This window comes from Castor canadensis, chromosome 10 (assembly GCF_047511655.1).
Source record: "Castor canadensis chromosome 10, mCasCan1.hap1v2, whole genome shotgun sequence".
NCBI classification, from domain to species: domain Eukaryota; kingdom Metazoa; phylum Chordata; class Mammalia; order Rodentia; family Castoridae; genus Castor; species Castor canadensis.
The window spans coordinates 46,006,437-46,033,456 of record NC_133395.1 but is presented as its reverse complement, the minus strand read 5'-3'; the positions used below and the strand labels follow the sequence as shown (position 1 = coordinate 46,033,456).

The following is a 27,020-nucleotide window of genomic DNA, read 5'->3' as shown; positions in this document are numbered from 1 at the left end:
GGCTTCATTATGTCTCTTTAAAATTGTTTGGCCCAGTTTATACATAATTTCTCTTTTTAATCTTACAAATTCCATGATGACATTTTCAGAAGGTCATGGAACCTTCAGGAGGCAGGGCTCAATGGGAACAAGTATGTCATTGGAGGCATGCCCTGAAGGGTTTTTAGGATGCTCTCCCTCTTCTATCCCCATCTTTTTGCCTCCCACCCACCAACAAGTGGCAACTTTACTCTGCCATGCGCATCCTACCCTGATGCTGCACTACAGGCCCAAAGCAATGGGACCAAGTGATCAAGGACTGAAACCTCTGAAGTCATCAGCCAAAATGCATTACTCATCCTTATAAGTTGTTTATCTTGCATATTTTGACACTGTAACAGAAAGTTAACAAAAAAATTAACAAAATCTTATATTCATTTCCTAGAGGCAGGCACTGTAGAATTGCTTAAAATTTGTGCATTTCTCTATTCAGATTTTCTACCATTATCAAACTACCGTCAGGTTCATTTGATTTTCATGATGCTCATTTTCGAGAAATTTGTTAAACAAATATCTCTTCATGATAATTTATTTTTCTTTCTTTGTGCATAGGCTTTATTTCACGCTAAGGGAAAAACAAGGTTTTTTTAGTAAAATAATAATGGAGTAACTTATTTATTTTAAGCTATGTGAAGTTGTTATTATGCTATCTTTGAACTTTATCACTTTTGAGAATCTGTTTATAAAACAAATTGCTACTACTTTGTTGATTTTTTTTTAATTTGGACTTATGTTAACTATTTTTCATAATGCACTCAGTTTTACTTTAATTTTGGAAGTGAGGGTTTCATTATATTTTATTTTTTATATATGGTTGCTTCATGTATTCATAAATTCATGTCCTTCAACAATTCTATATGTTTCAGTCATTTTCTTTAAATACTGCCTTTTCTTCATTCTTTTTAGTTCTAGGTTTGTAATAATTACTAGATTTAAGTCATGTATTCTTACTCTCACTGTAATATTTTAACCTCCGTATCATATTTTATTGTAGGGTAATTTCCTAAAATATATTTTTGATTTGATTTTATCCTGTCATCAGTTTCTCATCTACTGTATAGGCCAGCTACTGAATATATTTTTTAAAAATTCATTTTTCATTTATAAAATTTCTATTTGGATATTTTCCCAAGTCAGTTTTGCAATTTTGGTAAATCTGCTTTCCTTCCTCACTTTTTCCAATTGTTTATTGCTTTCAGTATTTCAAATAATCATGTTTTGAATCTCCTAATTCCTGTGTCTGAATTGTTTGGGAACATAGTAGTTGATCTTGTTGGCCTTACTATTTCCTTTGGTATTTAATAATTTTTGATAAGCTTTGATGATGAGACTTTTGGAAGGTTTCAATCAGCGAAACTTTCCCACAAGGTAAATTTCCATTTGATTCTGTCAGTTACCAAGGGCTAAAACTGACAGGGAGCAATTTTAGCCCCATTCTAACATCCAAGATTTAATTTTGGTACTCAGGTTTGTTTCTTTTCACTTTGTGTCTGGTTAAACACTTATGCTATTATTCACCATCAGAACAAATTATTCTCTGTTCTGGTGTCGGGCCATTGTAACTTTTTCCAACACATTCTCAGATTTTCCTTAGTTTTGGATAGAGAAATGAATGATCCAATTGTAATTACAAAGAATCTCTGTCAAGGTTTCTAAGTCTAACACATGGCTGTCACATAGGACCTATGTGGCTCTCTGTCTCAATTGATACATTTAGATCATTTCTGTGATACTAAAATGCTTAGATTTTTATGGTAAATTATTTTGTCAATTCCATTTACTTTATTTTTTAAATAATTTACCTTTTTTGTTTCTTGTTTTGGGATGATTTAATTTGATTTGTATATTTAATTTCCTATTCTTCTGTTGAATACAAGGTCTATGCTTATATATTCTACATATGGTTATTATAATTGTTTTTTTCAAACTGTTAGTATGAACATTTATTCAGCTTTAAAGTTAGTTAGTAATTCTTATTGCCTTTTTCTTTTGAATACTGCCTCTAATTTTAAGGAATTCAACTAGATACTAATTTTATCTAGATTAGGGATGTCCGGTTTTTCTTTTGAAGGCTTTAATAATTTGTCATTTTTGTGCTCATTTTCTTATTGATGTAGGAATTCTGGATTATGAATTCATGCTAATGGTGTTTTATCCATATCGTTCTTGGGGTTTTCATTTGTTTTCTTGCCCATCAAATTAGTATTGGTAATTTAACCTAGAATTAATTGTGGAAACTACTCTTTCAAAACTACTTCACAATAAGTTCTTAACTTGGAACTTTTCTGAATATGTAGTAAGATTATCTATAGTTGCAAACCTGGTAATTTGAGCCCAAGTGAGTCTACATACAAATCCAGTCAGGTACAGATCTCCATTTTTTTGTGTACCTATACATCTATATCTTTATCTATGCATACAACTAGCTATTCTTTTATTTATTTCATGAAAAACTATACATACAAATACATGTGTCGTTTATATACACACACACACACACACACACACACACACACACATACACACACACACAATTTTTAGTGCTGTAGCAAAGCACCTGAGATCGGGTAATTTATAAATAATATAAACTTCCTTATCTCAGTTCTGAGGGCAGTAAGGTCCAAGACATAGGTGCTGGTAGGTTCAGTGTCTGGTGAAAGCTACTATCTGCTTGTAAAATGCTGTCTTACTGGAGCAACCTCCCAAAGGGACAAAGGCCATGTGCTCTTATGGCAGAACGGACAGAAGGGTGAATTCAGTCCCCTAAAGCCATTTTATAAGACACTAATTCATTTTTGAGGAGGAAGCCCTCATGGCCTAAACACGTCTAAAAGCTCCACCTTGGAATACTGTTTCATTGTGGATTAAGTTTCCATATACATATTGGGAGAAAGACAAACATTCAATCTCTTTGCCACTCAGGGACATAAATTTTCTGAAATAACATGTTTCAGAATTCCAGGTATTTGCTTTAGGTAGGAGTTTCAGATCTAATACTGTGCTTTTCACTTAAGATCTGATTTCCTGTCCAAGATCTCCTGGCCATTAAAATCAGCAACCGCTCTTAGAAGGACTATACCATCAGCATCATCTCACCATTCATATTCTCTGTCTCCATCTCTCCCCCAAGTCGCACCCTTGGACTTGTTTTTAAATTTCTTTTAAACTTAACTGTGAATTACAAAATGAATTCAATGCAATTTGCAGTGTGGTTTTTGAGATTTTTTTCAATGTAGCATGCAAACGATATTGCTAAAGTTAGATTTTTTTCTCCTTTAAACTATTAAAGTTTTGCTGTTGTTATCTATGAAATGTAACCTTAGCCTTGAGGCTCAAACTACTGAAAAACTTCCTTTACATAAGTGTTAATGGTAATTGAATTTACTCAGAATATAATTGTTAATAGTTCAATTTTTTAGAATGTTTGTTGTAGGCAATTCAATTAATTACCAAAGTTTCAATAAAGAAACTAATACAAAGTGATAATTAACTTACTACTTAAGACCTCATTGCTTATTGAGTAACCAAATCTTATGCAAATGCTAACAGTCAGAAATATTGAGAAACTTTACCTTGACTTTTTCTTTACATAAATGTAAGATAATTGATTATTCATTTCTAACCCAAGAAAAAGTGTGTTTATTTAATTAATTTATGAACTAAAAGATGTGAGATACTTTATAACATGCTCCAGTACGTTTTCCTTCCATTATAATGAGGTGGTAATGTATGTGGATTTAACAGTGGAAAGGTTATTTTTATGTGTTAACTTGACTGAACACAGGATGCCAAGATTAAACATTATTTCTGAGTGTGTCTGTGAGAGTGCTTCTAGATGAAATTGTCATTTGAATAGGTAGATTTGGTAAAGAAGATTTTCTTCTTTCATACAGGTGAATCTCATCAAATCTATTGCAGTACTGAATGAAATTAAAATTACAATAAGGGAAGACTTTACCTGTTTTTTTAATTTTTTTTCCTTGCTGGCCTGAAAAGAGTCAGAAGATGGGTCTTCTCCTGACCTTTGACTGCTATACATATTGTTAGCTCCCCTACTCCTCAAATCTTCAGACTCAGATTGGAACTACACCACTGGCTTCCCCATGTTGCCATTTTACATAGAGTGGACAATGGTTAAGACTTGTTAGTTTCCATATCATGGGAGCCTTATTCTTTAGTTGCAATATTTACATTTGAATTTATTTTGATCTCACTGTCTACTCCTAGTTCCTTCTGCTCAACATAACTTCACAATCATGAAATGTTCAATGGCCTCAACATTTTTAACGTTAAACCTCTGATCTTTGATTACAATCCTCTACTAAGTTAATTTTAAAAGTACTAGGCTATAAATGACATTTTTGCAGTTTTTTAAGTATTATCTCCAGGGTCTGGTTAAACACTTGTGCTCAACTTTTAAAACTCCTTGTTCCTCCAGTGAATGTGAATGTCAAAAAGATAGATCCAGTATTTCAAGGCCAAAATCTAAACTGTATCCTTTCACTATTCTATTACTTATAGTAATAGTAATTTCTGTTGACTCTTCCTCATGTATAATCTGAACCCTGAAACCTTGATGTCTTTTGAATTTAAGCCACTATTATTTAGCATTTGCACAACTATAAGAAATTTTAACTTCTCTCTCCCCTTATGTCTAAGCCTTTCTACCATCCACTCTTTTCTTTTCTTTTGCTTCTACTAGGTTAACCTCTTAAAATTTAAGTCAGACTATGTCACCCATATTCTTAAAAGTCTCTAGTGACCTTTCTTTATTCTTAAAGTAAACCTACACTCTTTACCAGGCCTTTTGAGGTTCCACATTGTCCAATCTCATGTGCATTCCTAACTTTATTCTACATACATTTCTCTTAACACCTATTATTTAATCACATTAGATTCCTGTTAATCTCATAGGAAATAAAATTTGAACTTTACGTCTGATCTTCCCTTTTCTCCCTAAAGTTTCATTGAACAAATTCTTCAATCATTCAAGTTTCAACATCTCTTCTGAACATATATTACACATCAGAATAAAAAATCAATATCATATATCTATTTTTATTACATCGCTGACTTAATTTTTCTTCCTGAAAGCCATTGTAATCTGTAATTATCTTGCATATGTTGTTGTGTATTTACCTGATAGTCCATTATGTTTCAAATCCCATGATTATAGACAATTTATCTATCTATATTAATAAATTGTAGAGATAAAAATAAGTATATTAGCTTTATGGAATTGGCATATTATTGGTTTTAGTTGCAATGGTAAGGGGAAATGGAATAATATTATACAGACAGAAAATAAACTGACTACGCATTTTCTTGAAAATTAGGTGTGCCACATTAGATTTAAGGTTATAGGCAACAAGGAAGTGTTTCATATTTTGCTTTAAATCCTAAAACCATTTGTATAATTTACACAACTTTAATTCCCATGGTCTGTAGAATCCAATTATTGAGTGTTAAATATGACAAGTAAGCCTATTTCAAAGGATTTGTAGGGTAATGAGTATTTAAATATCTACAGATATGCTGTATATTAATCATATGGGTAAATAAATGAGAAAAGGATTTAAAAAGTAAAAATCATTTCTCCATGCCTCTGTAAGACATTATTTTTTCAATCACTTTTATATTTTGTCTATTGAGAGATTCTATTGTGTTTTTGCCTCAGAGACATAAAAAGCAATTTGGTCTTTAGGGATTTATAATAGATGTTTGTAATAAAACAATTCAACCATAAAATATACTCACTAAAATGATGGTTAAATGACTATTATATAAGGTCCCTGACTTTTCTTTTAAAGTTATCATAACATTTTCTACTTTAACAACAAATTATAATTAGGCAATTCCTTAGAAAGTCTCAGTTTTAGTGGCTAATTTTACCAAAAGAAAAATTATGCTGCTTAGTCATCAGGAAGAAACTAGTCTACATATATGTTCACAATAGCCACTTAAAACAATAACATTTAAGAAGAAAAGGGGGAATAGAATGACTTAAAAACGCAAACAGTAACAAAACCAACTAAGAATTTACATGAAGTATTTTTCCGCTAAAGAAATGTTTTTGCACTTTTACTACATTATAAGCAGAATGAGCAGTTCATGGCAAATACATATACACATAAATATATATGTGTGTGTAGCTAGATATTTGACAATAACAGATGGTAGATTGACAGATAGGGAAATACATGGATCTAACAATGTGTAGATACATCTTGCTAATATTATTTATATATCTGAGTAATATGTATTGAATTATCATTTGTAATCAAAATTTAATGTTCAGTTTTTAATACGAAGCACACAGAAATGACATAAAAAACAAAATTAATATATGGGGCATTAAGTTGGCAATGATATACAAAAATTTAAACTTAAAAAATATATTACTTTATCAAAACACCATAGTATTTCAGAAACTGAAATGATAGAACCGTTACTTAGCTTAACCATCTAATTTTGCAACACTAGTTAAAGACACAGAAAGCTGGAGACATTTCATATTAATAAGCAGAGGGCTGGTGGAGTGGCTCAAGTGGTGTGCAAGGGAGTGCCTGCTTAGCATTGATGAGACCCTGAGTTCAAACCCCAGTGCCACCAATAAAACACTAAAAAACTAAAATCCAAACTTAACAAACAGGAGGAAGTTGGAATATAAAGCAAGATATTTATAGGAAGGCATTAATAAACTAAGGGTTTTTATATCATATAAACTATAAAGATTCATTCTATAATAAATATATATACAGTTAATGAAATTTGTATTTATTTCTTTCATCATTCACATAACATAGATGTGTGTGTCTCTGTATTTCTAGATATGTATTATCAAGGTTTTAAACATTTGCTTACTCTAGCTGCTAATTTTACTAAGGTTAGTAGCAAATACATTGTGTAAACCACGAAACTTACGTTTGATTTTATAATGTGCCTCCAAATTGTCCCTTTCCATATATAGAGAAACTATAGATGTGGGTTTATGATAATTAATATTTAAATTGACTATTTACACATGTAAGTGCTTGTTTTCAGTAAAAACACATTACTACTGAAATTATAGGCTTCTCTTCTGAAGACAGAGAGGGGTGTGTGTGTGTGTGTGTGTGTGTGTGTGTGTGTGTGTGTGTGTGTGATTAGTATTTAGGTTACCAGAAGATCACAGTCTATTGCTATAGATTATTAAAGAAATAATCTCTGGAGCTAGGCTTTGGAGACTCATGTTTGTAATATCATGTCTGTAATACTACCTACTTGAGAGGCTGAGATGGGATGGATTATGGTTCCAGGCCAGCTGGGACAGGGAGTTTGTGAGACTCCATCTCTACAGAAAAAAGATGAACAAAAACCAAGACTCCATTCTTACCTGGCAGAGGAGATACCATGATCAAGAAGGTGGTCTTCCCAGGGCAAAGTTTTTCCGTGGCACTCTGAATGTGCTGACTCCTGTAATTTCCCCAAATGTGGGAAATACAACTGCATAATTTGTGGCAATGAGGGACTCATTCATGCCCTCCCCTGAAAAAAACAAAAGACCCTATCTTCAAAATAACCAGAGCAAAAAGGCTACATGTGTGGCTTAAGTTGTACAATGCCTTCCTAACAAGCACAGAGGCACTACCCCTGAGTTTAAACCCCAGTGTCACAAAAAAAGTAATTCCTGGGAACCTAAGGAGAATGATGATTTGGAGCAGTACCGAGTTGTGGATCCAAATTATTCTCCCTGCCATCCCACGCCTATGCACCAGCAGCTTTTTCTAGTGAATGAGTATAGATGTTGGGAGTAGAATGAACTGAAAATTTCCTTTAACTTCTTCTTTTATGATTATTTGTTGACCAAATAGATATCACTATAAGCAATAATTTTGTAAGGGGTATTCTACTACAAATGATGTTATTAAAATGTTATATATAAGGTGCCTCGTTAGCGCAGTAGGTAGCGCGTCAGTCTCATAAAATGTTATATATATAAGGTCTCTGTGGTTGGCGCATCCCTGTAATTCCAGGAACATGAGATGTAGATATCAGGAGGATCACATTTTGAGGAAAGAACAGGAAAATAAATAGTATGCCTCCATCTGGGTGTATTGGGGTATACCTGTAAACTCAGTTATGCAGTAGATGTAGGTAGAAGGATGATGGTCCAAGGATGGCACCCGGAAAAGCCATGAGACTACCCCACCCAAAAGTAATTGAAGCAAGAAAGGGATGGGAAATAGCTCAAGAGGTGAGCACCTACCTAGTAAGCACAAGGCCTTGAGTTCACACCCCTGTAACACCAAAAGAGTTATTTACTTCCAAAAGCAAGTAACTTCTGACCAAAAGTCAGAAGTCATCTCATACTCCTTATAATAGCCTTTATGAATATTACTAGAAGCATTTTAATGAAAATAAACTTTTTAAAATAATACATATTTGAATAATGACAGTGAATTCCAAAACCCTTATTCAAGATTTTATGGTGCTAATAGAAGTAAAAGTGAGAAAATTATTTTTTTAACCAATGGAAGAGTTAAAATGAAAGATAGCACTTATAGAAAATGCGTGCCAAATATTTCCATAAAAATGTACTATGGACGTCCTTTCCTTTCTTCTTTGTTAAGATATATAAATGGATAATCAATTCTCTTCAATATAGTGTACACATAATTATTATTGGATTTCTACCCAAAACTATAAAATACATATGTTCTGATTGAATTCTATTGGGAAAAAAGAATAAAACATGATATTTACAGAAATGTACTCATATTGGTTTGTAGAACTTAGAAATCCAGTCATTTGGGGGAGAGATCAGGTATGAGAAATACATCTTGATGTACTTTTAAAATTGTACTCATAGTTAGGTCTCAAGAAGAACTAAATCCAGGAGACAGAAATCAGGAGGATTGCAATTCGAAGACAAGCCAGGCAAATAGTTTCTGAGACTCTACCTGGAAAAATCCTTCACAAAAATAGGTCTGGTTGAGCAGCTCAAGGTAAAGGGACTGAGTTCAAGTTCTAGTACTGAAAAAAAAGAACTAAATCCTTACTTTCAGTGAAATAAGTTAAAAATCACTGACCTACAATGCCCTGTATAGCTATCTTATCTCAACCAGCAAGAACCCTTGTTCCTTCCTATTATTGCTTATACTCTCGCTACAACAAAATTAGAAATAAGGGCAAAATAGTTTCTGCTGGGTATTGAGGGGGTGGGGGGAAGAGGGAGGGGGTGGAGTGGGTGGTAAGGGAGGGGGTGGGGGCAGGGGGGAAATGAACCAAGCCTTGTATGCACATATGAATAATAAAAGAAAAAAAAATCACTGACCTAAAACCTACCCCAATACATACTTCAGTAGATAGCACTGTATTATTTTTATTTTATTTATTTATTTTTGTGGTACTACGGCTTGAACTTAGGGCCTACACCTTGAGTCACTTCACTAACCCTTTCTTGAGATAGCTTTCTCTAAACAGGGTCTTGTGAACTATTTGCCTAGTTGGCTTTGAACTGCCATCCTACTGATTTCTGCCTTCTCAGTAGGTAGGATTATAAGAGTGAGCCACAGGTAGATGGCTGTACTATTTTTAGATAGTGAAATTATTTATACTGTAATGAAAATGTCAGAGGTAGGTGGTGGATAATAATAATAATTCTTTTTTTTATTTACATGTTATTCGAGAACTATACACAAATGTGGGTTACTAATTAGAAGAAGGGAAATTTTTTCTTTGGAAAGAAAAAAATTCATTAAGATCTTGAGAGAGAACATAGGAAAGAAACAATAGTTCTTAATGAATAAAATAAATTTTTTAAAAATTAGGGTACTGTTGAACTGAGAATGGATTATTGGTGTTGATAATATTGCCTTTGACATTCAGATTTCTGTTTATCTCCAATTCTCTTTCACCCCATCTTATCCTTGCCTATCACTGCTAATATTCAAAATTATTAATGATACTTCCTTATTTTCTTGGAGTATAAGTGAAAAAGACAAAATATGACTTCATCAAAATAACATACATGTTATTTAAGACTTGATGGGGAATTATCTATTTCCTGATGTTCACTGAAAAGTTACATTACCTCCTTAAATCAGTTTCATTGTTTATGTTATAATCATCAACCTTTTGCTTTAATTATAATGTATAGTACATTATACAGTTCATCCTTAGTAAAATCAAATATATTCTGCTTAAATATCAACATCTACTAGAAAATCAAAATGATAATAAAGTAAGCATAAATAAACTTTTTGTGCATATTTGCAGCTATGTCTTGTATGTGTGCATATTCATTGTAGAAGGAAAGTGACTATAGCTAAAGAGTAGATACATCTCATACATACACATATTCCAAAATATGCTCTCTTCCCTTACCCATTAGGGCAAAAAATAATATTATAATGGAATCTATATTGTAAGCACATTATATACTAGATACAAGTCTGGGAATTGAAAAAAATCTTTATACATTATACTGTGTTTATGAGATAGTACCTGGTTAAAGGCTTGAAATCGGACTTGGTCTGCTCTTCCTCAGTGACCATTCAACCATGAAACATTCAGGCAAATTTCAAAAATAAAAACTGAAATTGAACAATATATAGTGGGGAAAGAACAGACTGGAGCTTAGCAAAGAAGAGCATAAGCTTCAGAGCCTTTACCAAGGATAGTGGTGATGTCTTGGCATTTTCTGTTAAGTACCCACTCCATAGCAGCAAGGCTTTTGATCTTTGGTAACTTAATTGATTTTATGTGTCACATTTACTTTACAAAAGGGGAGCTTCAAATTGAGGCTCAAATTTTCCTTCTTTGATTGTTACTTAAAATTCTCATTTCCTGTGAGAGGAAATTGGTTGATCTAAATGCAACCTGGGTGATATCAGGGACTATCCGTATAACAAGCACCACATTTCCAATGTTCACTTGTAACTGACAGACCTTTTCTTTCATTCATCCAATGTCCATCTGAAGGCCACCCAAGAACCATGATTAGACTGGGTCTTTTAAAACTGTTACCATAGTTTTGCTAAGATAATGCATCGAAGGGTAATTAAGTTGGAAAATAATCATAAAGTTTTAAAGTAAAGGTGAGAGATATGCTAGTGATTCTTTTTCTTGTTACTCAATTTTATAATCACCTCCAGAAAGAATTATGCAAATAGAAAGAGGAAATATGTGCAAACTCAATAATCAGGTGTATTGTTTTCACAGGCTATCATGTGAATTCATCACAGCTACATACTGTTGTATTCTATGAATTATGCTGAACAAATTTCAGTATGAGTCAATATTGAGATAGCTTTAAAACTTTAAAATGTATGATTTTGAAATAGTATGGTGGATGGAATTTTATTTTACTAATTAATTGCTAACATTTTCCAGAGAAGTGTGAAAGAGATGGAAGAAAAACAAAGGGAGGGAGCGGAGCTGAGAGAAATTCAAGGAATCCAGTTGTACAATTGTACGTACACACAAAATTACATGCAAAGGCTAATTAGCTTTCCTTATCAACACGGAGAGAAAGATTTTATGGACATATGTCTTCAGTCATTACAAAATCTAGTATAGTTTAATCAAACAACTGGCCTTCGAAAATTCCTACTGCAGTTCATAATTAAAATGCTTATTCTTATCCATGCTCAAATATAGAAAAAAAGGAATGATGTCACCTATTTTAAATAAAGTGATCTCTTATATAGGTAATCACTGAAATTTGAAATGGTCTAGTCAGAGGTAGGATATTTAGAAAGATAAATACAGAAATAATAACAATAATAATAATATCATCAGTACAAATAAAGATTCCACAGTACTTCCAGAAGCAACACAAGTTTATTAGTGGACAAATTTATAGAAAACTTTTGCTCATCACAAATCAAATAAAGTGTACAGTAGAAAGCTGTCAAGGAAAAATTCACAGATCCAGGACTAAAGAAATTTCCATTAAATTTTGAAAACAAAACCAGAGGATGTTATCTTGAATAAGCACTTCTGAATTCATTACCCTTTGATCCCAGCTTAGAATACAGTTTTATAGACCCATATGTAAGCCCCATTCAATATGAACTTATTCTTATACACAGATGGTGATTCAGATAATAATTAAAGAAAACTCTCTGAAAACCTACGCTTTGTCAAACTAGCATTGTGTTAATCAGCATTCCATTTCTGTGACAATATATGTGAAACAATCAACTTATAAGGAGTAATGATTTACTCTGATTCACAGTTTCAGAGTTTCAGTCCATGGTCAGAAGTACATAGAGGTGAAGGTCTAGCTACCTCATGACAGTAGGGAAGCAGAGGAGAAAGAAAAGGAGAAGATCTGTTTCCCTTCAAATACACTCCTCAAAGGTGCTAAATTTCTTCCACAAAGTTCCACCTCCTAAAAATTTCACCTCTTCCAACAGTGTCACAGGTTTTATAAAACAGACCTAATACTCAGTTACTCAATAAAATACTCAAGAGTTCAGATTCAGTGCAAATGTTTTTTCGATTACAAGCAATTTTGTTTTCATAGGTATACTCAAGAGATCTAGTCTGTGTGTGTAAGAGTCTGAACCAAATCATAGTGAAATCCTCACTAATAAAACAATTGGCCAGAACTTATTTAATATATTTTTATTCAAAGCTGAATTTATTAGCTTGCAACAGTATGGAAAAACTGCACCCTAAACAAAACATGGGACACTTCAGAAAGGATGTGTAGGCAGGTACTCTCATAGGCTTTGGGCTTGTAGTGAGCAATTCCAGTGAAGACTGAAAAAAGCAAGGCTTATTTTGGACCACTTGTGGTCCTAACACAAGTGCAGTTCAGGAGATAGGTATCTCAGTAGTTCTTCTTCAAGATGTAGCAGCAAAGGATTAAGGCTGGGTATACTTTTTGTAGGACATTAGCACTCTCCTACAAGAATGAATTCTTAGTCATTTTGCAACATCTGTGAGACTTTTATTATGTTTTATTATAGACATTCTTTTCTGTTGCCTTCTATGTTTTTCTTTGGAAATTATGTTAATGAATGTTAGGAACATTTCATTCTGATTCATCAGAAGGGCTTAATTTCAGTTTTTTAAGCCAAAACACTTCTGCACAAAGGTGGCTTGGAAGAATGAGAGTAAATTTGAGAAAAGCAAACCAGACAAGCTCTCCTCTCCTCCACCTCTTCTCCCTTCCACTCCCATCCCCTCCCCTCCATTCCCTTTCCTTCCTCTCCTCTCTTCTCCTCTCCTCCTCTTCTCTCCTTTCCTCCTCTTACCCTGTCTTTTGGCCCAACACTCAATATGACCTTTATAAATGGCCAGCCTAAACTTCCCCATTGCATGAGGGATTCACTCCACTGCTGTCAGAACTTATTACACAGCAGTCTAAAGCTACACTTTGAAGTGTTCCAAGAGAAAGGATGTGCAAACATCTCAATACTTAGTCAAAGAGGTCACAAATTCCACTCAAATTCAAGGAGGAGGGAATAGAAAACTCACCTATCTGTGTGATTTTCACCTATTTGCATATTTGTGAATATTCCCCCTATTAGTGGAATATTGTTTTTAAGAATTTATGGCCATTTTTAATATTCCATATTTAGCTAAAAGCTGAACTTTATTATAAAAATGATTATGCTTTACACTTAAGAAGGCTTCCCTTTATCAAGAAATTAAAAAAATAAACCTAGGAAACTACTTGTGAAATGATTTTTAGTCAAGGTAGTGACTCCATTGGATTAATCCAAGATAAGTAGTGGTCTTCTCCTGCTAAGCCAATAAAGTTTCCCAGAACATCATTAACTGAAACTGCACCCTTAGCATAAATGAGGGCAAGATTTTGGACTAATTATTATTCTGAGAAAAAGGGAAACTTTTTGGATGTCTTTTTTGGTGATAGAAAAAAATGACTTGATTTTCCTTTCCAAATAATAGAATGTTCAGTTATAGATTATTTCTGTATTTAATTTTCTCTATTGCATTTAAATTCTCCAAAATAAAGTTTCATTTATTCGCTTTCCACTAGTCTAGTGTTGTTTGTGTAAAATTAGTCATTTAAAATATATAGAACTGGCCCTCCCACCCAACAAAGTCCACCCAATTTCCTAATAGTCTCACCATACAAACATTTCCTTCTGCTCTTCAAACCAAGTCTTAGAGCCTTTATATGATAAAAAGTGGATCTAGTTTATTTTCTTTAATACAGTGAATATTTTCAAATCATAAATGCATTTTAGCAGAAGAATCTCCATCTTCAACATGTAATATTATTTTCTTTGGAAGAATGACCTCCTTTTCATGTTTCAATGATGCCTAAACTCTCACAGGGTGTTCACTATTTTTTTTCTTTCTTTCACATCTAAAACACTAGAATTTTAAGCTTCCTCTGACCTGTTTATAAGTAACAAAGACTGGACCCTTCAGTCTGCTCTCTTTCTTCTTTATCAACATTTAATGGAATGTGGAAAAGGGAAAAGAGAATGCATGCTGTTAGCTATTATCTTTACAAATGACTTGTTAGCCTTTTATTTGTCTGCTCATGCTTCAAACACTCAAAGGACATTTTCAAAATCTCAGTAGATGAAGGTTTAATCCTGAAATGATGTGACAGGCTGTATCTTCCTTAAGAGATTTTGACATGATATTAAGCCATAGTTACAAGCCAATACTTGAATGGGAAGCCCTGGGGAAATCTTTCAGAGCTGGAACACAGCTCTTACAGCAGGAGGCAGGTGTCTGCACCAGTGAAGCAAACAACAATATGATATATTTAGTATCAAAAATTGAAGCAAAACTACTGATTCTTTACCACTGGGGAACAATGGAAAAAGTTGAATAAGGGAAAACAAATCATCTTTTGGGTACATGAAAATGTTAATTTACTGACAGTATGAAATATATGCTTATCACAGCAGGTACACTCAGAACAGGTGCTGTTCTCAATAGTGTCTTTGAATTTATGTTTTTCCTTTGCACTGATAAGATGTGCAGCAGCTGTACCATCCATGTGGACAGAAAGCAAAGAGCTTTTAATTAGCAATATGAGGTCTGTTAATTTCTTTTGGGATCTCTGCTTTTCTCTCTTTCCCCTCTCTGTTCTCTTTGTACTTTTGGTAGATTACTGTCAGGAGTTTCTGCATGCCCCCAAAACACAAGAAAAAGTCAAGGGAACAACATAATTATGATAGCATGGTTTGTATACTATCAGAGAATAAATTTAGAAGCACATATTAAGGTTTTATGGAAATTAAATCCTCAAATGAAGATAATGATTTCCTTAAGCATTATTTTTCTAATAATATTATGTGGTTAAATTAAGAAATGAAGTACATGCATTAGCATTTGGTTATTTTTTCTCATGATTTAATTTTAGCTTATAATTTTTGTGCTTTTCACATAAATGGTCTACATATCATAGTTATTAATTAGTAGTTATTTATTATTAATTATTATATCTGAATGATAGTAATATATGCATATTTAACTATATATATCTGCTAGACTTATATATATAACTACATGTGCATAAAATTTAGAAATATCCTTATTTTATGGGTATGGAAAATAAAATTTATATAAATATATGAAAACTTCATTTTGTCATCTAAACATTAAGCAGAGATTTTCATATTCATTTGACTGCAAGTAGTAATGTACTTCTAACCCTTCTTTCTCAAATTTTAGAATTATAAGGAATTCTTCATTCATATTCTAATATTAATTTTTAAGCTGTATTTCAATTTTAAAACATAAAACTCCTCATTTTAGTGTTTTTCCAAGATCAGCTTTATTTCTTATAGCAATTAGACCTGTTAAATTTGTACTAAAAGACAATAGCAAAAACCAAATATATTTGAATATTAAATGAATTGATGTAAGTGGATATTTTCATTGTAATAATCTTTTAATGATGGTTTTGGTTTTTCTTTTATTTTTCTCTCAAAGACTAGCTTCTTAACATTATAACTAGAACATGAACAAGAAAGAATAAGCCAAGTTAAGTCAAGTCATATCAAGAGACCTTCCTTGAACAGGATCTTTAAATTAGGAACCTTCAAGCAGGTCCCAGTTGCTCACACCTGTAATCCCAGCTACTGACAGAAGCATGAATAAGAGGATTTTAGTCCAGGCCAAGATGGGCAAAAAGCAACACCTTATCACAAAACTAACCTGAGCAAAAAGGACTGGAGGTGTGGCTCAAGTGGTAGAATGCCTGCTTTGCAAGCACTAAACCCTGACTTGAAACCTGAGTCTCACTAAAAAAACAAATGTACACTTTCAGAATAAGAAGACAAGAATGGATACATTATTTTTCCCACGTAACATCAGCAATAGGAGTAAGAAAAGTAGATGTATGGGTAAGTCAGAAATCTGGCCTTGAAATGACTATAAAATGCACGTTGATTAATAGGAGTTGACACTAATGAAGGATCTGTAAAATTAGTTCTCTGAGCTTACATTTGATGCAGTAGAAAAAAAATAAATAAAATTATTACTTATACATTATGATAGGAATCATTAAATCATTGGTAGAATATGACCATGTCTTAGAAGTTTAGCAAACATGAGTTTTAAATTTGCCTAGCTTTGGCAGTTAGTAGTTATAAGATTTATTCAAAATGAGGACAAAGACAGATTTCTTTGTCAAATTTGGCAAATTCTAATTGTGAAACAGTGCTTTTTCCCTTCATTACATTAAACACAGTTCTGTGTTTTGATCTCTTAATGATATCTCAATCAAATCCTATAGCCTCTTAGTAACTGGCAACTATTTGAGTAGACTTACCAAAAGACAGATTAAATAAGAACTTTATATTCATGTCCACATCTAATATCCTCCCATTCTCTCTGCTAAATCCTGACGGTGACCAAGATTCATAGTTGCCGAGGTGGGGTTACTGGCTGCAGAAACATCAGATATGGATATACATGTGTGCAAAAATATGTCCTGATGTTCTTTCAATGCCCTTGTTCCACGTTTCTCCCAGAGAAAATGTATATATTTGCACCAAGGTTAGACAAGAGAGAAGGAGAAGTAAATATGTTTTTTTGCTTGACTGCTGTGTTAGGTGATACAGTGTACAAATAATTTCTTATATGTCCCCATCTTCTTTTTCTGCCAGTAGAACTTTAGCTACAGACTCTTTCAGGAGAAAGATTACACTCCAAATGACTGGAAATTTACGTAGATTACTTTTATAGTGGCTTCAGTGTGGTCACCTTCCTTCTACTCCATTTTTTTCTGCATACTTGCTCTAACTAAAGGGTGAAAATGTGGCTGGGCTGACTGCTCAGCCCTCTCATGTTGCCTTACTGTTGCCATCAGGCTCCTGTCTTCTCACTTATTTAGGTGGAAAATAAGTAGTTTTTTGTCTCTACACCTGTGAATCAGTGTGTAAGTATTTATAGTTACTGCTCATATGGCAACCCAATATCTGTGAGTGACTTTGAAACTGCTTGGATTAGATCCGTTTAAAGAATGAGGAGAAATATACAAATTTTTTCCTGAGGAAAATGCCAGATCATGCTTTAGAGTTTCTAAAAAAATTGCCTGGGGAGTTTTATTCTGTTCTTATATATGTACTATGTATATGATAGTAGTAAATAAGTGGATGACAATTTTTGACTGAACAACTCATGTTGGCCACCCTTATTTTGCATTGTGCCTTACCCTAAGCTTTGAATTGATGGTAAAATTTTAAAGGAACAATAAAGCCATTTTTTTATAACCTGATACATATCTAAATTTTTAGAAGAGGCATACACATTGATTTCAATATCTTCTTTGTACTGTACGTTAATGGTAGTATCTCTAATCCTAATGAGACATCAATAAATTTGAGCTGTTATTTTCCAAAACTGGAGGAAAATAACCAGAACCCCCTTTACACTCATAATGTTATAAGTGCATTATTTTATAAAGTATAGCAAAACAAAAAAATTATAAAGAGTACTTATCTTTAAATATTATAAGGACATTAATAAATACTTAAAATATCTACTGAGTTTTTACATTTTTCAAATATATTATTCTAGATTATCACCTTGCCATATCATCAATGTCTTAAACATGAAATTTATAAGTTATTTTTTGTTTGCTTTTCTTTCAGAGGCAATTAAATAGCCTTCCAATATTGTGTTAGTCTATTGCTGTATCAGATGGTAAATTTAAGAGAATATTTTTCAAATAATAAAGAGACAAAATTAGACAGTATGTGAATATAACACAAACATGCATATCATATTATTCATAAATGTTTATGTATCTATAGCAAATTGAGCATAACATCATTAAGTTTACTATTATATATGGTTTCAAATGAAAAATTTAGTATAAATAGAGAAAATGTGAATAGCTGGGTTCATAAATTTAATGATCAATTAATCTGATATTATTTTGAAAAAGCTACAGCTTTTGAGACCTCTAATGCTTCTATTCAGCTCTGATACTCCTGAAGTAAAATCCTTCTTTAAGAATCCTTATATAGGAAATCCAAGATGGTAAATAGAATAGGGAATTAGAATTCCTGAGCTCTGTGATTTCAGAAACCATCTCGAGACATGGGAGCTACATTTGGGTAATTCTGATGTTTGTTGCCAACTTAATAACTGCCAACACATTAGGTTTACATAAAATTCAAGGACTGACACTTAAACACCTTTTGACTGCAATTAAGAGCTAGGGAAATCTCAGCCACTAGGGCATGACTGCATTGGTAAAAAGCCTTCTACCCATTTCTCCCTTTTCTTTCTTTTTTTTCTCCTTTTTTCAAAAAGCAGAAGATAAAGCATCAAACAGAGACAAAGCTGTGAAATACTGGACCCCCTAACCCATGGAAAGCCTACTTATTCCCCAACAGGCTGATCCCAGTCCCAATAATGTCTGCCTTGAGAAAAGCAAAACACTATTTCTCTCTGCTGATTGGTTCCAAAGCTTCCTGCATAAATCTGCAGACCCAACAGGTGAGTGCCACACAACACACATGACTCTCCCCCAACCTGCCCCCATCCAGGAACATAATCCAGTGCAGTTCATGGATAGACTGAAACCAACCCTGGACAAAAATGAGAAATATAAACAGTGAATTATAACCTACCACTGACAGTGGGAGTGGGTGGAATATTGAACCAACCACAGAGAATGGGGGTGGGGAAAGGATCCAAACTCTCCCCAAGTGGAGGCAAGATGAGGAACAAGCATTGACAGCAGTGATGGGCTGACACGAAACCTCCCAAAGTGGTGCTGGTGGATCACTGAGCTAGTATCATGAGACTGAGGGAAGTATACAAAATTGAATTGCCCCACCTTGCTGGGGGAGGAGCTGACCAGACAGAGTTGCAGTAGTAGGACAATGCAGCTGCCACCTGGTGAAAACAACAGATCAGACCACCTTGAACAAACTGGTAATGAGCTACAATAGGTCCCAATTGAAACCAACCCTGTGGAAAGAAGGAACAAAATACTGGTCACAACCCAGGCATCTGATTAGACTACCTCAGAGCTCCTCCTTGTAATAGATGGCCCATAAGACCATCTGAAGGGTAAAACACCCTTCAGTCATCTCTCCCCCAAGCTGTCCTACAAGAGAGGTAGTACCCTTCCCACATAGCCAGAATACCAAGCACCAATACAAGGATTGGATGCCAAAGGAATAAGTTGTAATTGGGTTTTTTTTCTTAGTTCTCCCCCATTTCTTTATTAGTATTAGTAATTTTACTATTGCTATTTTCTTATCCCCATTCTTACCCTCTTCACTTTCTCTCCTTTTCTTTTGCTACAAACCATTGTTCTCTCCCCGACTATTGCTGCCCTTTGTCATTCACTCTCTCCCTCCATCTTTGCCTCCCCCTCCTTGCCTTACCTAGCTTGTCACCATATTACCCTCTCTCCTACACATTTATCACCTGCTGATTAGCATACTGTACCAACTGAACACATCCCTAGCTTTCTGCAATCCCTGACACATGCAGCCTCCACTACAACAGTGGAACTACACATATACACAAACAAGGATACTAAAACCCAGGGACAGAAATAGCACATCAACCTAGCTAAGAACTAATCCAGTTGCAACACAAAAATTAAATTAAAAGAAAGAAAACAAACAATTACAATGTCCAAATAGCCAATCAAGAACATAGTTGAACAGCACCAATTAGAAGCATGCGGAGAAGGAGGAAAGGAAACTGCACTCCTTAAAAGAAAAATTTAATAGAGGATTTACTAGGAAGAGAAAAAAATTAATAACCAGTTCATGACCCCAAAAGAACAATGATGAATATCATCAATGAGCTGTGATGCCCACAGAAAATCTCTCAAAGAGTAAATGCTAGAAAAAAATCATCAAGAAACTCATGGAGAAGCTACAAGACATGTCTTATAAGAAAGAACAAGATGCTGTCAATAAATATCAAAGCACTGAAAATAAAAAACTTGAGAAGACACAGAAAGAACTAAATGAACTCAGAGAGGACTTCAACAAACACTAAAGTGAAACAGAGGACACTATAAAAATAGATATATATGAAATAAAGAAGACAACACAAGATTTAAAAAGAGGAGTTAACCAAGACATGGAAAACCTAAGTAAAAAGAATTGAACAGAAATCCTAGATATACAAAATCCCTGTAATCAAGTAAATAATACAGGGGAAAGCCACTCCAACAGACTAGAACAATTGAAAGACAGAATCTTAGGGCTTGGAGATAAAAAGGTATTAAAGAAAAACCAAAAGAACTCTTAGTCAAGAGTTCTTACTGAAGAACTCCAAAATGAATATGCAAGAAATCAGCAACTCCATCATAAAAACAAACCTGAGAATCATGGGCATTAAAGAAGGAGAAGAGGTCCAAGCCAAAGGGATACATAACATATTCAACAAAAAAATAGAAATAAGCCTCAACAAATATAAAAAAATTGAAATAGACCTTGCATTCTATCTAATCACAATGCAATAAATCTAGAACTCAACAACAAAAGCAGCAGCAGAAAACATGCAAAAATTGGAGGTTGAACAACACATTGCTCAAAGATCAGTAGATCATAGATGAAATAAGAAAGGAAATCCAAATTTTCCTAGAATTAAAAGAGACTGAAACCACAACCTATCAGAATCTATACAACCCAGCAAAGTCAGTTCTAAGAGGACAGTTTATTGCCATGAGTGTATATATTAAAAACATAGAAAGATCTCAAATAAATGACCTAATTCTACATCTCAAACTGCTAGGAAAACAAATAGAAATTAAAGCCAAAACAAGCAGTAAGAGAGAAAAAATAAAAATAAGGGCCAAAATTGATAAAATAGAGACCAAAAAACCCAAACAATGAATCAATGACCAAAAAGCTGGTTCTTTGAAAAAGTACACAAGATTGACAAGCCCCTGGAAAATCTGACTAAAATGAAGAGGGGAAAGACCTAAATTAGTAAAACCAGAAACAAAAAAGCGGGGATAACAACAAACACCAAGGAAATCCAGGGAATCATCAGGGTCTAAGTTGAGGAACTATTTTCAAATAAATTGAAAAATCTTGAAACAATGGGCAAATTTCTAGATTCTCATGACCATCTAAAACTAAAACAAAAGGATATTAACCACCAAAACAGATCTTTAAAATGTAATGAAATTGAAGCATCAATAGAGTCTCCCAAAAAAGGAAAGTCCAGGATCTGACAGATTCTTTGCTGAATTCTGCCAGACTTTTAAAGATGAACTAATACCACCACTCCTTAAAAGTTTCCATAAATAGAAAAGGAAGGAACACTGCTTTATTCAATTTATGATGCCAGTATTACACTCATCCCCAAACCAGACAATGACACATCCAAAAAGAACTACAGGCCAATCTCTTTAATGAACATTGAGGCAAAAATCCTCAATAAAATAATGGAAAACTGAATTCAACAGCACATCAGGAAGATTATTCATCATGACCAAGTAGGTTTAATCCCAGGGTAGCAGAGATGGTTCAACATAAACAAATCATTAAATATAATACAGCACATTAATACAAGCAAAGGCAAAAACAAGATGATCTCAATAGATGCAGAAAAGTTTCAACACAATTTTGATAAAAGCTCTGAGGAAACTAGGAATATAAGAAATGTACCTCACTGTTATAAAGGCTGTATATAACAAACCTGTACCAACATAATAATACTTAATGGGGAAAAAATAAAAACATTTTCCTTAAAGTCATTAATGAGACAAGGGTGCTCACTCTCCCCACATAGTCTTATAACTTCTAGCTAGAGCAATAAAGCAAGAATAAGAAATAAAAGAAATACAAATAGGTAAAGAAATAGTCAAACTATGCCTATTAACAGATGACATGATCTTAGACCTTAAACACACAAAAAACTATACCTAAAAACTCCAAGACACCATATCAGCTTCATCAAAGTTTCAGGATACAAAATCAACTTAGAAAATCAATAGCCTTTCTATATACCAACAATGAGCAGATTCAGAAAAAAAATATAGAAAAATAATTCAATTTATAATAGTCTCAAAGAAAATCAAATATGTAGGGATAAAATTAACAAAGAATGTAAATGACCTCTACAAGGAGAATTATAAACCACTGAAGAAAGAGATTCAAATAAGACTACATAAGGTAGAAAGATCTCCCATGCTCATGCATTGGTAGAACAGATATAGTAAAAATGGCTTTACTACCAAAAACAATCTACATGTTTAATGCAATTTCTATCAAAATCCAATGACTTTCATCACAGAGATTGAAAAATCTACCTTAAATTTCATTTAGAAGCACAAAAGATCTTGAATAAACCAAAATAATACTGAGCAAAAAGAGCAATCCTGGAGATGTCACAATACCCAATTGCAAACTATACTACACAGCCATAGCAATAAAAACATCATGGTACAGGCTGAAAAATATACCTGAAGATCAGTGGAACAGAATAGAAAACCTAAGTTTTAGACAAAGTTTCCAAAAACATACAAGGGAGAAAAGACAACCTCTTCAATAAATGTTGCAGGAAAACTGGTTATCTGCCTAATAAAAATGAAACTGGATCCCTTCCTGTCACACTGTACTAGTATCAACTCAAAGAGTATTAAGGACCTTAATATCAGACCCAAAACCTTGAAGTTAGTACAAGAAAGGGGAGGAAATACACTGGAAGCAATAGGTATAGGCAAGCACTTCCTCAGTAGAACTCGTGTCTCAGCTACTGGGAGAAAGGATTGACAAATGGGACTACATGAAATTAAAAAGCTTCTCCACAACAAAACACATGTTCTCGAAATTGAAAAGGCCATGCACAGAATGGGAGAAAATGTTTGCTAGCTATACATCAGGGACTGATAATTAGAATATACCAGGAGCTCAAAAAACTAAACTCCCTAAAAGCCAATGACCCAATAATGAAATGGGCAACTGAACTAAATAGAACTTTTTCAAAGGAAGAAGTCCAAATGACTTTTCATAAAGGAAATGCAAATCAAATCCACATTAAGATCCCACCTAATCCCTGTTAGACTAGCTATCATCAAGAACACCACAACCAACAAATGTTGATGAGAATGCAGGCAAAAAGAAACCCTCATACCCTGCTGGTCTGAACATAAGCTAGTACAACCACTATAGAAAATAATATGTAGGCTTCTTAAAAAGCTAAAAATGGTCTGCCATATGATCCAGTAATACCACTCCTAGGGGTATATCTGAAGGAATGTGACTCAGTTTACTATGTAATACATTAGTTTATGTAACCAAACCAGAGGAAGGACAATGTAGCAATGAATATCCCAAAATTTATCAGCCCAGAATTTTGATCATCAAGAGCATTTCTTCTAGTTTTGACTATTCTATTTTTCTTTTCTTGTTGTTATTCTCTCCAACCATCTTTCACCACATTAATAGAGGTATATGAAAGCAGGCTTCAGACACATTACATCCTGCAACTCCACCCAATAAAGAGATTGTATTCTTCTTTTTCTTTCTAAATAAAGTTTCAAAAGTATTGGTTGATCTTACTAACAATGAGTTCTTATACTAGGTTGAAAGATTCTGATAGATCTAACTCTTTGTGTTTGTAAGATTGTCTAGCCAGAATTAATTCATGTGAAATGATGCACCGGATTCCATGTAAAATAAAGATAACATATGTTAACAATCAATTCATTCATCTAATCATTTAATCTATTTCTTGATATATGACTTAGGATAATAAAATGTTAACATTAATTGATCTAATTTCCATATTCAAAGGCAACTGCTTATCAGAATTCATTATTTGCACTGTATTCATCCTCCTACTTCTTTCCCATCACCTCCTCTTTCCCACCAGTGCCAATGCCCCACCCCCACACCTCTTTGCAGAAGCTGTTCCACCTTCCTATTCTGTGATTTGAAGAAGAAAAATCATAAAATGTAAGAAGATAGCTATACAGGGCATTGACTCACATTGATTTCCTGTGCGTGGGTGTTACCTTCTAGGTTAATTCTTTTTGATCTAACCTTTTCTCTAGCTATCCTTATCTCAACCAGCAAAACCCCTTGTTCCATCCTATTATTGCTTATACTCTCTCTACAACAAAATTAGAGATAAGGGCAAAATAGTTTTATGCTGGGTATTGAGGTGGGGGGAGTGGGAGGGGGTGGAGTGGGTGGTAAGGGAGGGGGTGGGGGCAGGGGGGAGAAATGAACCAAGCCTTGTATGCACATATGAATAATAAAAGAAAAAAAATAAAATAAAATAAAATGTAAGAAGAGAAGCATGAATTTTTTGCTAGTTTGAGATAGTATTACAACTCCAATTGGTTCACCTCTTCCTGTCCTCTCGACTCCTCCCTAGTCCACTTCCCATGGTAGCCAGGAATTTAAGATTTATGTATTCATTCCTTCACTGTAAGCACATCAACCACATGTTGAAACTGTTCCAGGAATCAGGGGAGGGGGGATGAAAGAGAGCAGTGGAGGGGATGAATTCAAGTATGATATATATTTGATACACTGTAAGAACCTTTGTAAATGCAACAATGTATCCCCATCCCACACAACAATAAAAAAAGAATTCTTGTCATCTAATTAGAACACAAAATATAAATATTTTTGTTATTATTAATATTGTATTATTAAAAAATATGATAAAAACAATAAAATTGAGAAGAACCTTCCTTTAAAAAGTAATGTCTCAGTTGATTTTTAAAGGGTATGAGAAGATATTGTCTAAAATCTGAATCTAGATTTGCATTAGAAGTAGCACCATTTTGTAGATCATAACTATTTTGCCCCTTTACCCTAGTTTCTTCACCAGTAAATGAGAATATGAGCTAACTCAATGTGTTTTTGAATATTAAATAACTTTATGAAATGAATCTAATAAAGCATTGGCAAATTCTACATGGTTTTAGAAGTATTTATTTGGGTCTTGGTAGAGTACTTGCTTAGCATGAGTGAATATCTTGGGTCCAATCTCTACCACCATAAAAGCAAAGTAAAACAAAACAGAAAAGAGTATTACTAGAGGTTTACACCATGTATAAAATGTTTTGTGCCCTGACTTAACAAATTGGTTGGTGCAATGCCCAAATTAGATATTGTTCAAAAACTTTTCTAAAATGCAAAATAATATAAATAGTAGATACAATACATAGATACAAATGTATATTCAAACTATGATGGTTAACTGAATTTTTGCAAGCTTTTATCTCTATGTATTTTGATATTTATCTTCTGGTAAAGGCTTCATATATTTTTGTGATAAGGGAAACTTGGCTATAGTTTATACAATTTTAAAATATGTTATTTTCTTTGATAGAATCAACATTTACCCACAAGACCAAATTAATCATGATTCATTGATGACTTTGAAATAAGAAAAGTTAGAGCCTGTTGTAAAACTGCAGGGTTTTCTAAGTTAGTTATTCTGTTTCATAAAATACATCCATTAAAATATTAATGTGGAATTTCTAAAATTGCTTACATTGATAAATAGCAAAGCAACACTCCACTTTACCTAGGAAGTTCAGTTAATTAAACACCAGTTGATCTGCTTCTAGGGTGTTTTCTATATTACCTCAGGGTCATGAAAATTTGGAAAGACAGGAACATTCCATAGCAAATATTGGATACTAGGCATTAGACAAAGTTGATACTTTTGTTCTACTTTACAAAATCAAACAGGTTAATGAGTGTTTGAACAAATGATTTAGCCAATGATTTTCAAATAGTTAACAATAGTCATAGATGAATACAACATACTTTCACAATAATAAAAGGTTATTTATAAAAACTCTATAAAAAGATTCTTTTTTTCTGTTTGTTAAATTACTTTTGTTGTGGTGGGTGGGGGTACAGTGGAATATTTACAAAAGTTCTTATACTGTATCAAATATATCATGCTTGAATTCACCTCTTCCACTGCTCTCTTTCATTCCCCCTCCCCCCATTCCTGGAATAGTTTCAATAGGTATCATTTTTGCATTTACTTCCATGTCTACACATTCTTTGTGCCACCTCTGTGCAGAACCTGTTCCACCTTCCTCTTCTCTGATTTTGTATAAGAAAAACCATAAAAGATAATAAGCAAAACATGGTGTTTTTGCTAGTTTGCAATAAAGATAGTGATACAGGGAGATTCTTTGTGATGTATCCATGCATATATGTACAAAAACCCAAGCTGGTTCATCTCTACCACACCTCTTCACTACTACCCAGTCCCTTTTCCCACAGTGGTCTCACCCAGTTTAAGACTACTGTCAACCACATTCAAGTTTTTTCTTTCCCTTTCCCACCAGCGTGCATTTTCCTCTTGGTGTGTCCCATGTCCAATAATATTGCTGTATTTCTTTTAGGTCCACAATCAGCATATGAGGGAGAACAAGGGATTTTTGGCCTTCTGAGCCTTACTAATTTTGCTTAAGATGATATTCTCTAGTTCTGTCCATTTACCTGGAAATGACAAAATTTCATTCTTTGTGGCTAGGTAAAATTCCATTGTATGTAAGTATTACATTTTCTTAATGCATTTGT

At 33.6% G+C, this 27,020-nt stretch overlaps 1 non-coding gene across 1 annotated transcript; it reads left to right on the top strand.

Annotated features, from left to right (window-relative positions):
• Nucleotides 1-7,406: 7,406 nt before the first annotated feature.
• LOC141413049 (U1 spliceosomal RNA) lies at nt 7,407-7,565 on the top strand. Its single transcript, XR_012437886.1, has one exon. It is a non-coding gene; the product is annotated as a U1 spliceosomal RNA (small nuclear RNA).
• Nucleotides 7,566-27,020: the final 19,455 nt, after the last annotated feature.